The following is a 13921-nucleotide window of genomic DNA, read 5'->3' as shown; positions in this document are numbered from 1 at the left end:
ACTTTCATCGTTACTTGCTTCAGGATTGTTATCCCCAAGATCTAGTTTGGATAGATTTGAAAGCATACCAAAATGACTAGGAACCTGGCCATTGAAATTGTTAGAAGACAAAGTCCATCTTCTTAGTCCCGAACTTTCGATGCGTTGCAAGAGGAAATTTTGATACCTCTTTCTATGTCATGTTAAAAATACCAAAATAATTTAAAGAGGATCAAAATACCCATTACAAATCAACGGTTTGATTTGAATATACTACACTACTACCACCAGCCGTGGAAAGTACCGTAAAATCCCCCTTAAAGAGAGGTCGAGTTCCTCGAGAAACATCAGGTTCCCAAGGGAGGGGCTGATTGTGCCGGACGGGAACAGGTACTCGAGGTCCAGCTCCACGACTCGCCCAGGGCGCTTCTTCCGGCCGCATCTAACGCCAGCCCACCAGCATACAGGGGTGCGTGCCTCCCACGATCTGCACGCCGTGGAGCAATGGACGCTGCCAACTCCGTAAGACAGCAGCAGCAAAAACAACACAAGTGTAGCCTTCTTGCTGAGATGCAGATGCAGATGCAGACGATGGTTGGCCTTGGCACAGGCAAGGCCGGCCTCCATGACCATCTGCCAGATGTAAAGCACGAACATTAATATATATTTCATCACGGAAAACGGAGGACAACACAGTAGGATCGATCGATCACCTCGCTGCCGTTTAATTTGGCGTTTATTCCGGCAGCGACCAGCGGCAGCGAGTGATCGAGTTGGAAGCTCACTCACTTGCTCGTAGGCTTCGCAGCTGCTGCAAAGAGGCGTAGCTCGGTGTAGCCACCCCCATCAGGTATAAAAACAGCTTCATCGCCGCACTGTGACGGTGTCCACGTGCTTCTTCACCGGCGACGGCGACCGCTGACCCCAGCTTGACTTGCTGTCACGCCTTACAGCATTAGGCGTTGGCTATGACAATCTTGCTTAACTACGAAGCCATCACGCTTTCAGTGGAACAAGAGACGACCAACTTGCAAATTAACAGACTGAAGAACTGATGAGCCACCAAACCTTTCCCTCCAACAAGATACGACCAACTTGCAAATTAAGAGGCATTTGAATTACTGTGTATCTAGGTTTGCCAGATTTCAAATAAATTTATCCAATTTGTACCACCCAAATTGCTATCATCCTCAGATGATAAAGACTGTTAATTGTTAAGATGTAGAGCATGTATATGCGTATGGATAGATGGATAGGATTCTTATCCTGTGTAACAATCAGATAGATGATCTTATCATGAGTTAGTTGTTAGTTCTTATCATGTATATCTCAAATGTGTAAACCACGGTGGGGGTTGTTCCCATCTCTATAAATACAATGGCGGCCCGAGACAAAGGGTTCAACACTTTCCATTTTACATGGTATCAGAGCCTCTCCCTCCTTTCGCCCCCTTTCCAATCTAATCTGTGAGATTGAGCGCATGGCGGCGGCGTCGTCTGCTGGAGCGATGACGCTTCACGGGAGCTCCGTTTCTGAGAAGCTGACGAAGAGCAACTACGCCCTCTGGAAGGCGCAGGTCATGGCGACGCTGCGTGGTGCCCAGATGGCTGGGTTCCTGGACGGGACCACCAAGGAACCTGACAAGAGCATCATGCTTGCGTCTGGTGATGGAAAGACCACTGAAAAAGTGGCCAATCCGGCGCATGCGACCTGGATTGCCCAGGAATAGCAAGTGCTGGCATACTTGCTGTCATCTCTCTCCCGAGATGTGCTGATCCAGGTTGCAACCCTGGGAACGGCGCAGGAGGTGTGGGAGGCCATCGAGGGTCTCTTCGGATCCAACTCCCGCGCACGCATCATCAACACAAGAATGGCGCTGGCGACCACACAGAAGGGAAATCGCAGCGTCACCGACTACTTTGGTAAGATGAAGTCTTTGGCGGATGACATGGCTTCTGCAGGAAAACCACTGGACGAGGAAGAACTAGTGTCTTACATCCTCGCCGGGCTCGACTTCGACTACAACCCAGTCGTGTCGTCTGTCGCGGCACGCGTCGAGCCCATTACTGTGAGCGAGCTATATGCTCAGGTTCATGGTTTTGAGCTGCGCATGGAGCTTCTGCAAGGGGCGGCTCAGGCCTCCGCTAATTCCGCGTCACGTGGAGGGCGTGGCGATGGCGGACGGGGGCGCGGCAGCGGCAGCAACAACAACCGCGGCCGCGGCGGCTTTGGTCGCGGTTTTGGTCGTGATGGCAAGCCAAAGCCTACCTGTCAACTGTGTGGCAAGCTAGGTCACACGGTGGCTAAGTGTTGGAAGAGGTTTGATCCCTCTTTCACTGGAGAAGACAAGAATGCTAATGCTGCGCAAACCAACTCCTACGGCATCGACACGAACTGGTACGTCGACACCGGCGCCGCCGACCACATCTCCGGCGAGCTGGAAAAACTGACTGTCCGTGACAAGTACGCCGGCAATGATCAAGTCCACGCTGCTAATGGTAAAGGTATGGACATTAATTATGTTGGTCAATCTACTATTCGCTCTCTTACTCGCGATCTACACTTGAAAAACATTCTTCATGTTCCTGAAGCTTGCAAAAGTTTACTGTCAGCACATCGCTTTACTCTAGATAATCTAGCCTTTCTAGAAATTCATCCTTATTTGTTTTTGGTAAAGGACCTGCTGACGAGGAGGGTTCTCCTTCGAGGCAAGTGTAAGCGTGGCCTCTATCCTCTCCCAGCCGAACAGGTGCATGAGTCATCAAATAAGCAAGCCTACGGCGTCATCAAGCCAACCACGACAAGATGGCATAGCCGATTAGGCCATCCTTCCTTTGCTATTGTCGATCATGTTATTAGTCATAATAAGCTCCCTGTAACTAGTGGACCTAGTAGGGATTCAGTTTGTGATGCTTGTCAGAAATACAAGAGTCATCAATTACCATTTCCTAAGTCGCTTAGTGTTTCTTCTGCTCCTTTAGAACTTATTTTTTCGATGTATGGGGTCCTGCACCTTGTTCGATTGGCAATAAAGTTTATTATGTGAGTTTCATTGATGACTATAGCAAGTTCACATGGATCTATCCTCTTAAACACAAATCTGAAGTGTTTGAGAAATTTCGTGAGTTTCAAAATCTTGTTGAACGTCTCTTAAATAGGAAGATCAAAGCCATGCAAACAGATTGGGGCGGTGAATATCAACGCCTCAATAGCTTTTTTCAACGTATTGGCATCCTGCATCAAGTCTCTTGCCCACATACACATCAACAAAACGGCTCGGCTGAACATAAACATCGCCATATAGTTGAAGTTGGTCTCTCTCTTCTAGCTCATGCATCCATGCCACTAAAATTTTGGGATGAGGCCTTCCTCACTGCCACATATTTGATTAACCGAACTCCCAGTCGATTCATTCAGCTTGAAACCCCCTTGGAACGATTGCTGAATCTCCCTCCTGATTACACCTCGCTTCGCACGTTTGGTTGCGCTTGCTGGCCCAATTTGAGACCATATAACTCCCGCAAGTTAGCTTTTCGCTCCACTCAATGTGTTTTCCTTGGCTATAGCACTCTTCACAAAGGTTTTAAGTGCCTAGAGGTTTCAACTGGGCGGGTGTATGTGTCTCGCGATGTGGTGTTTGATGAAAATGTTTTTCCTTTCGCTCAGTTACACCCAAACGCCGGAGCTCGTCTTCGGTCAGAAATTGCTTTATTTCCTTGTTTTGATCAAGGGGGCGAATCAGTAATTGATCAACCTATGATTAATGTTCCGACTAACCTTGCTAATCCGGCTGATGAGCATGCTGCAGAACATAATGCTGAAACATCACAGAATGGTGAAGGAAGAACTGTATCGCAGCACTTTATGCCGCAGCATTTTTTGCAGAACAGCACAGGCGGGAGCAATTCCGGTGGTGCGCATGTCAGTTCTGACGGCATGCATTTGCACGATGATCCACCGTCGCCTGCGTCGGGATCGCCATCCACTTCACCTAGCACAGGAGCTGGTCACGAATCGTCGCCTGCCATGCAGACGGCTGAATTTTCTCCACCAACCAGCAGCGAATCAGCACAAGCAACAAGTACAGGCACAACAGATGATGTTGAGTCTGCTACGGCTACTACTGCACCTGATACTGATACAGCTGCAACTCAGGAGATCTCCAGCAGCGCTCCTGCAGGACCGGTGACCAGGGGGCAACGAGGTATTCGCAAGCCCAAGACTTATACTGATGGAACTATAAGGTATGGTTGTTTAACTGAAACTGGTGAACCAGTAAATTTGCAAGAGGCTATTACAAATAAAAATTGGAAGATAGCTATGGATAAAGAATTTACTGCCTTGATGCATAATAATACCTGGCATTTAGTTCCATATGAGAAAGGAAGGAACGTAATAGACTGCAAATGGGTGTATAAGATTAAAAGAAAGGTTGATGGCACAATAGACAGATATAAGGCTAGGCTAGTTGCAAAGGGTTTCAAACAAAGGTATGGAATAGATTATGAAGACACTTTCAGTCCCGTAGTTAAAGCAGCAACAATTAGACTAGTCTTATCCTTGGCAGTGTCACAAGGTTGGAGTCTACGTCAGTTAGATGTACAAAATGCCTTTTTGCATGGTTACCTTGAAGAAGATGTGTTCATGAGACAAACACCTGGTTACGAGAATCATCAGTATCCTAATCACCTGTGTAAGTTAGACAAGGCTCTCTATGGGTTAAAACAGGCACCTAGAGCTTGGTATTCCCGGTTAAGTAAAAGGCTTTAGGATCTTGGTTTCTTCTCTTCCAAGGCAGATATATCCTTGTTCTTTCTTAACAAAGGAGGATATACTATGTTTGTACTTGTTTATGTTGATGATATTATTGTGGCAAGCTCTTCTTCCCAGGCAACAACAGCACTTCTTAAGGATCTAGAAAAGGACTTTGCCTTGAAAGATCTTGGTGAGTTATATTATTTTCTGGGTATAGAAGTGAAGCAAACAACAGAAGGTTTGATTCTCACTCAAGAAAGGTATGCAAATGACATTATTAAAAGGATAGGAATGGAGAAATGTAAGTCTGTAAGTACTCCACTCTCTACTGTTGAAAAATTGTCAGCTTCTGAAGGAAGTCTCTTGGGGTCTAGTGACTCAACACAGTATAGGAGTATTGTGGGGGCTTTACAATACTTAACTCTTACACGTCCTGATATTTCTTATTCTGTTAACAAGGTATGCCAATATTTGCATAGTCCTACTACTTTGCATTGGGCTGCTGTTAAGAGAATCTTAAGGTATCTAAAGGGTACACTTAATCTTGGATTTAAAATTGAAAGGTCACAGTCTACCACAGTAAGTGCTTTTTCAGATGCTGATTGGGCAGGATGTTCAGATGACAGAAGATCCGCTGGTGGCTTTGCAGTGTTTTTGGGGTCAAATCTTATTTCCTGGAGTGCAAGGAAACAAGCTACTGTGTCTCGGTCAAGTACTGAGGCAGAATATAAAGCATTGGCTAATGCTACAGCTGAGATAATGTGGGTGCAAAAGTTATTGGAAGAATTGAATGTTCCACATCCGAGAGCAGCACAACTGTGGTGTGACAATCTTGGTGCAACGTATTTGTCAGCAAATCCAGTGTTTTATGCTAGAACAAAGCATATAGAAGTGGATTATCATTTTGTGAGAGAACAAGTTGCATGTAAGCAACTAGATATCAGGTTTGTTTCATCAAAGGATCAAGTAGCTGATGGTTTCACTAAACCTGTTGGGGGTACATCAACTCTCCTTGTTTAGAAACAATCTCAACCTTGTGTGTTGTGATTGAGGGGGGGTGTTAAGATGTAGAGCATGTATATGCGTATGGATAGATGGATAGGATTCTTATCCTGTGTAACAATCAGATAGATGATCTTATCATGAGTTAGTTGTTAGTTCTTATCATGTATATCTCAAACGTGTAAACCACGGTGGGGGTTGTTCCCATCTCTATAAATACAATGGCGGCCCGAGACAAAGGGTTCAACGCTTTCCATTTTACATTAATATCATCCGTGACAGCACATGCAGTTGGGCAATGTAGATACTGAATGATTGTGGAAAGGACGCCGATTGAATTTGGGAGACCCGCGTAGCAGATTACTTATAGCTAGTGACTGTATATTATACTATCTGGACGCCGATTGAATTTGGGAGACCCGCGTAGCAGATTACTTATAGCTAGTGACTGTATATTATACTATCTGTAGAAAGCCACAGTTCATTAACGGATCAAAGAATCTCCACCTTCTGCTTTCTTTAATAGAGGTTGGCACTCTGTAGGAAATTGTACAGAAGGGAACAAACTTGGCCGCTAATCCACCATTGCTGTGAGGACCTTTGACCTCCAAAACTTCTTTTCCAAGAAGATAGTCTAAGAGTTGCAAGGACCTTGACACCCAAGACTTCTTTTTCAAAAAGATAGTCTAAGAGGAGGATCAAGATTTAGGTTGTGTTGGCCACTGGGAACACTTTCTCCTCAGCACGCAAAACAGAGCAGCGAATTAACGCACAATTAATTAAATATTAGCTAAAAACTTAAAAAATAGATTAATATAAATTTTAATACAACTTTCCTATAGATTTTTTTTAAAAAAACACACACTGTTTAGCAATTTGAAAACGCGCACGTGAAAAATGAGAAAGCAGAAATTGAAAAGTGTAGTATAGAACGTTGAGTATTAGTACATGTTGGTGCGGTTAACAACGAGCAAGAGCCAGAACAAGGAATTTATCTATGTTTTAAGAGATTTACAAAAATAAACTATTGTTTTAAAAGTTTTGCAAAAATATAAATCGCCCTACGGTAGAGCAGGCTATGAGCACGTCACATAGTGGGAGGGGCACGCCATGGCAATTTTGTAGCCCCACATGACAGCGCGAGAAAGAGTCACTTGTAAAATTACCACGACGCACCCCATGCATCACCAAACTATTGCTAATGTCACAAAACTAAATCATCCTACGGGAGGTTGAGAAGGGTCCGCCTGCAAAATTGCCACAGCACACCCTCCCACCTTATGGTACGCCACATAGCCTGCGTCTACTTAGGACGATGTATATGCCCCACCCTACGATAGGGCTGGAGGTGTATATTTTTTACAAAACTTTAAAACGGTAATTTATTTTTAAAAATATTTTAATAAATAAATAAATAATTCCCAGAACAAGCCTCCCATTAGAAATTTGAAATGTGGGCATGTGGCCCGCGGACTTGAGAGGCCGTATTAATTTGGGCTCTTGGACTACAAATCATCCCGTATTGTAAAGGAGAGATCGTTGGCCCATATTGTTAAGGAGAGATTTGTCTCCGAGCCAATTCCAGCCGGAAATTCTCCCTCCTCATAGCCTCGCGCAGTCGCGCTAGCTGACGGCCACGGCGCCGGCGGCGAAGCTCGCGTGTGCTACTTGTTTCCGTAATTCCGTCTCGCACCCGCTCGCGCTCACTGTCACATGCCGTTGCCTTCGGTACGCAACTGTGACTCCCACTCTCGCTAATCTAATCTGAGTTGTCACTTGTCAGTGCTCCGGCTTGTCCTTGATTTGTTTGCTGTTGCTGTCATCTTCCGTGCAGTGCAGGCTCCGTATGCGGCATTGGTCGCTCCAGCGTAATTGTCGATGGGGCCTCACCGAGGGGCTCAAGTTTAGAGTGGTAAGTGTTTTTGTTTTTTTTTTTCAGATCTCTGACGATTTTTATTCTATTCACGTATTTCTCTTTGTGAATTTCAGTATCAGGGATGGTTCAGGATGTCGTTGGTTTGAGGGTTCTAATGCAGCTGAAAATGTCCCTGTATCTTCTTTACTAGCTGATGAATGTGGCTTGTCTAGATAGTAATGGCTACATATTGTTATCACCTATTATATTGGAGCTAGGGTTTGAAATTTTGTTTCGAAATTTCCGAAATTTTGCTCCCCACCGGAAAGTTCACATCTCGCCTGAAATTTTCGGTTTTTTTTTTTTTGCAAAAGTTTCTGAATTTGGTCAAAAATTTATTCAAATTCTTTCAAAATCAGTCAAAATTTCAAATAATTTCGGCCAAAATTTTTCAAAATTTCCGAAATTTCGGTCCCCCAGTAGAAAAACCAATTTCAAATCAGACTGAAATTTCGGATCCCTCCGATACGATATTATTTTGGCCCAAATTTTTTATTTTCTTGAATTTTGGTAATATTTGTTCAAAAGTTTATAAAATTCACCATATCGGCACCCCCATACAAATACCGAAAACGAAAGATTGAACCCTACCAGTAATTATATATTTCCTTGTTTGCCATTGATTTATTAAGGTTTTATTATACCATTTTTTTCTTGCATTAGTATCATCATCTCATGATTGATAAATTAATAGCATCCGTTCTATAAAACTTAGAGTTCAATTCAACAAATTTAGTCGAACTGTTAAAATTCTAACCATTAATTTTATCAGATTCTTAGTTATTGCTTTTCTAGGGCCATAAAGGTGGAAATAGTTCAATGGAAGCAAGGTCGACATTCTGGTTCCTCTGAGAAGGGTTTGAATAAGAAGTAGAAGGTTAACAATGCTTCCGAGGCTAAAATTTTTCGGCTTCACTCGATCAAGAAGTAACATACTATGCTCTCTGTATCAGAGACAGTTTATTATAGACAGTTTATTGCCAAACATGCATCCTGGGTCCTCGTTTTCTTCAGCATTACTGAAGTTCTAGAAGTACAATAGGCTTACGCAAACGGCAAGTAAGAAATTTTTGTTTAGGTGTCTTTCAATATTGGGTTAAATTTCACGAATTAAAAGTTGACAAATGTGGATCAAATTCACCATTCTGACCTTGATGTACAGTATACAGCTCACAGTCACATGCATTCCCTTGTATGATGTTTGCTTTTAACTAACAGGGAGATGAGCCGCGGGAAATTTATTGAACCTTCAAAACAACCTTGACATATATGCATATTTTTTTCGCGAACGCACAAAAGATTACACGTCAATATATTAGAGGAATAGAGTTTTTGTTACACACCGTAATTGGCCAGACCGGCCTATGCCAGGGAAGGGGAAAAACAAAGTCAAAAAACAAGGAAGAGAAAAAAGAAAAAGAAAAACTCGAACGCTACTCCAAACAACGGGAGGGGGCAGAGCCACGCTACACTCCCAACAAGTCACCAAAGGAAGCAACGCCCGCTAACAACCACAACCGGCCCTCCGACAGGATGGACTCTAGGACCACTGAGATCGAAGATAGCACAAAGTCAAACACCCTGGAGTTACGTTCCTTCCATAGCTGCCACGAGACATACCGGCCTCTTAAGGTATGATACCTTGGAAATTATTGTCACTAAGGTCTAAATGCTTGAGCTTTTGAAGCTTTATAAAACTGGATGGTATGTTACCATCAAGATTGTTGTGACTAAGGTCTAGTTGAACGAGGTTTCGAAGCTTTCCCACATTGTACGGTATACTACCATGAAGATTGTTGTAACTAAAGTTGAGACGATCTAGCTGCCGAAGATTTCCTAAGTTGGCTGGTATTTGACCATCTAAGCTATTCTTTCCCAAAGAAAATTGTATCAAGTTAGTAAGATCACCGATGGATGATGGTATTGACCCGGTGAAATTGTTCTCCTGGAGATATAGAAGTTCTAGATTCCTCAGTTTTCCTACCCATTCTTCGATTGTGCCAATAAGATTGTTTTTACTTAGCCACAAACTAGTTAGGCCATGAAGGTTCCCTATACTCGGTGGAACCACTCCTACAAAATGGTTTACACCCAAATTCAGATATTGCAGATTGGTGGATAGGTTACCAATCGAGCTTGGTATATCTCCTTTTATTTGATTACGAGCTAGGTTGAGTGCTTGAAGAAGGGTACAATTTGCAAATGCGTGTAACCATTTTTCATTGTCACTTGCTTCGAGATGGTTACCCGCTAGATACAAATCGGACAGATTTGCAAGCTCACTGAGATAACTAGGAACCTGGCCATAGAAATTGTTGTTTGTCAAGTCTATCAACCATAGCCCCGAAGCGTTGATAAGGGAAGTTGGTATATGACCTTCAAACATATTCCTCGCTAAGGAAAGGAATTGGAGATTAGGGAGCACATCGCCAATGTTGGGTGGCAGTGCTTCTTTCCCTAGCATGTTATCAGTCAACCATAAAGTCTGAAGAGAAGACAGATTGAACAGTTCATTTGGAAGTCGGCCTGATATGTTGTTCATAAAAATGGTCAATGACAACAAATCTGACAATTTCCCAAGCTCACGGGGAATGCTTCCCTCGAGATGGTTTATTTGAAGAGAGAGATAGTTTAGGCCGGTAATGTTGCCAAGGGTGGGAGGGATGGTTCCTGTGAATGAATTAATGGAAAGACATAAGCTCGAGAGGTTCGTTAGAAGGCCCAATTTGGTGGGAATTTCACCAACAAGAGAATTCGAGGAGAGATCCAACACCCTTAGTCTCGAACAGTTTGCAAGCCCCTCTGGAATAGTATCACGCAGTGAGTTATGCCTAAGATCCAGGACTTTCAGTCTGTGGAGATGGTTCAGCGGAGGCAATTTGCCGGAGAAATGGTTTGAAGAGAAGTTGAGTTCCTTGAGAAACGTGAGGTTCCCAAGGGAGGAGCTGATTGTGCCGGACAGGGAGAGGTTGAAGAGATTCAGCGCCGTGACGCGCCCAGGGTGCCTCCGGCTGCAGCTAACGCCGGTCCACTGGCAGAAGGGGACGCTTGCGTTCCACGAGCTCATCGCTTGCGTTGGATCTTCCGTTATATGCTTCTTGAAATCCATCAGGGAGAGCAGATCAGCTGTGCTGTTCAGAGTTGCTTCACAACGGATACTGCCAGCTCCGTAAGACAGCAGCAACAGCAGCAAAAACGCCAGAAATGCAGCCATATTCAGAGGATGATTTTGGTTTCAAAAGATTCAGAGGATGGTTGGCCTCAGCGCCTTCCTTATCTGCCAAACGTAAAGCGTGAACATTTCAGCACAAAAGTACAATACGATAGCAGTAATTTAACACTAGAGATGTATTTCCAGCAGGAGCAGACGATCGATGAGACGACTTTGCGATGAATGGTTAACATGCGCGATAAATTGCATAAATAAATATCGAGAGATCAGAATGCACCTCGCCCGGCGTGTTTGCTTCCGCCTTGTTCAGTGCAGAGGTTGGAAACTCGCTTGCTCGTAGGCTCGTAGCTAACGCGGCGAAAGGTACGCATGCACCTGGCACACCCTATCCGGTATAAAAACAGCTTGAACGGGCGGCCGTACCTCAGCTACGCTTGCTATCATGCCTTAGGCTGTGTTTGGATGCCCCCTTTGCCAACCCCTCTCCCTCGTTTTTCATGTACACGTTTTTCAAACTATTAAACGGTGTGTTTTTTGCAAAAAGTTTCTATATGAAAGTTGCATAAAAAAATCAAATTAATCCATTTTTTAAAAAAATTCTGGATGGGAACGGCTTCTAGCAGACACACTCTTAGCAGGTACGATAGCAGACTATATAAGTCAACCGTAAGCACATATAAAAAAGATAAACAAGAAGAGATAAGAATAGCGAGCTATAAATTTATAGTCAGCTGTAGCACATACTACAAATGTAATATGTATATGACAGGTGAAACCAGGTACTACTTGTGTAGTACTCTCTCCGTCCCAAAAAATAAAAAATTTTAGAGTTGGATACGGTTATTAAGAAAGTAGGTAGAAGTGAACGGTGAAGGGTTGCGATTGGATGAGTAGTGGAGGTAGGTGGAAAAAGTGAATGGTGGGAGAGTTGTGATTGGTTGGAAAGAGAATATTGGTGGAGAAGTTGTTATATTTTGAGACAAATTCTAAGGGCTAAAATTTGTTATATTTTGGGACGGAGGGAGTATATATTTTAGGTAACGAATTAGCTATTAAATTGACTATAGATGCTTTAGAGCTACTGGTAGGCTATACTGTTAAACTTGCTCTATTACATTGCAGGCAATGAATTTCAGTTCTTCAAACTTTTATTTCCGTTTGCTTTTTAGGCAATAGACCACGGCCGCACCGCACTTCTGGTGGAACCATCACAGATTCACAGGTGTTCAAAGAAGAGCTGACACAACTTGCAACAGACTGCTTGAAAACAAAAGGTAACGGAGGAACTTCCGATGCTATTTAAGGTGAATTGAAATCATTTGGTACTTAAGAAAAATTGAATGCACTGGATAATTAAACCACCAAGAACATAAACGATATTTTCATAATTATTATTTACACGTAAACTTTAGAGTAAATTTCACAAAACTAAAAGATATAGTGAGCAAACTATCGCAGAATTATAGATCTAAGATGATATATTAGAAAAATGCAGATTTAACATCAAATTTATCGTAAAACTACCAATTTAAGGTGGAGTATTGTAAAATTAAAGATTTAGTAATAGATTTATCATAAAGAGTAATTTTACCATCCAACATTTGGTACCTTAAGTTATCATAAATTTTTTTAAGTACCTCAAGATACTTTTTAGTGTAAAGTTTAGTATCTCTGAAATAAAATTTAGTCCCTCAAGGTAGTTAGAATCAAAATTTTGTGTGCAAAATATGGTACCTCAAGGTACCAAATGTTGGATGGTAAAATCGCTCTATCACAAAATTACATATTTTGTGTTAATTTAATCACAAAACTTGGAGGCCTATAACTCAAACATAATAGGCATGTTCGGCTGCACTTAACTTTACTGTTGGGCAGCCAACACAACAGTACGTTGTGTCTGCAGCTGCAGCAGCAATGGCTGCGTACAGTGGCTGTACCAGCTAGCCGAACAGACCCAATGTTAGTGCTAAGAATTTAAACGCTAAAATATGTAGTTTTGTTATAGTTTTATTTTTAAATATGTAGTTTTACGATATTTAGCCTTAAATATATAGTTTTGTAATATATCACCTTAAATGTGTAGTTTTGGACAATTGGTTAACCTCTATAGTTTTGTGAAATTTGCTCTAAACTTTATATATTATATTTATCCATTATGTTATTAGCAACTTTATATATTATTCACTATGAGGGCTTGCAAACTGTCATACTGGCCAAAGCGGAGGAAAAACGATCTTTTTTTCCATCAAATACATCATTTAGTAGTTTGATAAACATGCTAACGGATAACGAGAAAGTTGCCAAAACTAACGGCATAAAACAACGGGGCCTAAAGCAACTTTTAATATAGCTAAGAGCAGTTTCATGAAAACGTCAACTAGTTTTAGATAATTTATAAACATGCATAATAGGTTGCCTATTCATATGGTTCAAATATCTATCTCCACTACTGTAATAATACTACAAGAATAGGTTTTGTTTGTCCATCGACGCGCAAAGTTTCGGTCCACACTTCATGTAAAAAACACCCTTTCTGGATGAACATCTGGCTCATTCTTTCTCTAAGATTCCATTACAACGCACAAGCACTGTATAATTTGTTAATTACTTCATGTGTTTCATATTATAAAACTTTCTAGCATTGTTCACATTCATATAAATGTTAATAAATCTAAACATATATATGTGTCTAGATTCATTAACATCTATATAAATATGAGCAATACTATAAAGCCATATAATATGAAACGGAGCGAGTAACATACAATATTCTTTTTCTCCTCATAAGCTTGCCTTTATCTCATACTAATAACATACTCGTACGTTGTTAAAGTGATGAAGGATGATAACTCTACTTTTTAGTACTCCCTGTTCTACATTATAAGATATTTTAGCATTTCCATTCTTCGTATAGATTCACTAATATATATGTGATATACATATGAAACACATATATAAATCCATAGATAAATATATTTAAATCTCAAAACATTTTATAATCCGAAACTGATATAGTGGTATAGAAAAACTACACAGCATTCCCTCTGAAATACTAAGGCTGTGTTCGGTACTTTGCTTTCCCAACTCTTCCCTCTGAA

General features: G+C 41.9%; 1 non-coding gene across 1 annotated transcript; it reads left to right on the top strand.

The window, feature by feature from the left end:
* Nucleotides 1-1945: 1945 nt before the first annotated feature.
* Nucleotides 1946-2084, top strand: LOC127764834 (small nucleolar RNA Z247). The gene has a single exon (XR_008015977.1). It is a non-coding gene; the product is annotated as a small nucleolar RNA Z247 (small nucleolar RNA).
* Nucleotides 2085-13921: the final 11837 nt, after the last annotated feature.

Source organism: Oryza glaberrima, chromosome 2, assembly GCF_000147395.1.
Source record: "Oryza glaberrima chromosome 2, OglaRS2, whole genome shotgun sequence".
NCBI classification, from domain to species: Eukaryota; Viridiplantae; Streptophyta; class Magnoliopsida; order Poales; family Poaceae; genus Oryza; species Oryza glaberrima.
This window is presented reverse-complemented; position numbering and strand designations above follow the sequence as displayed.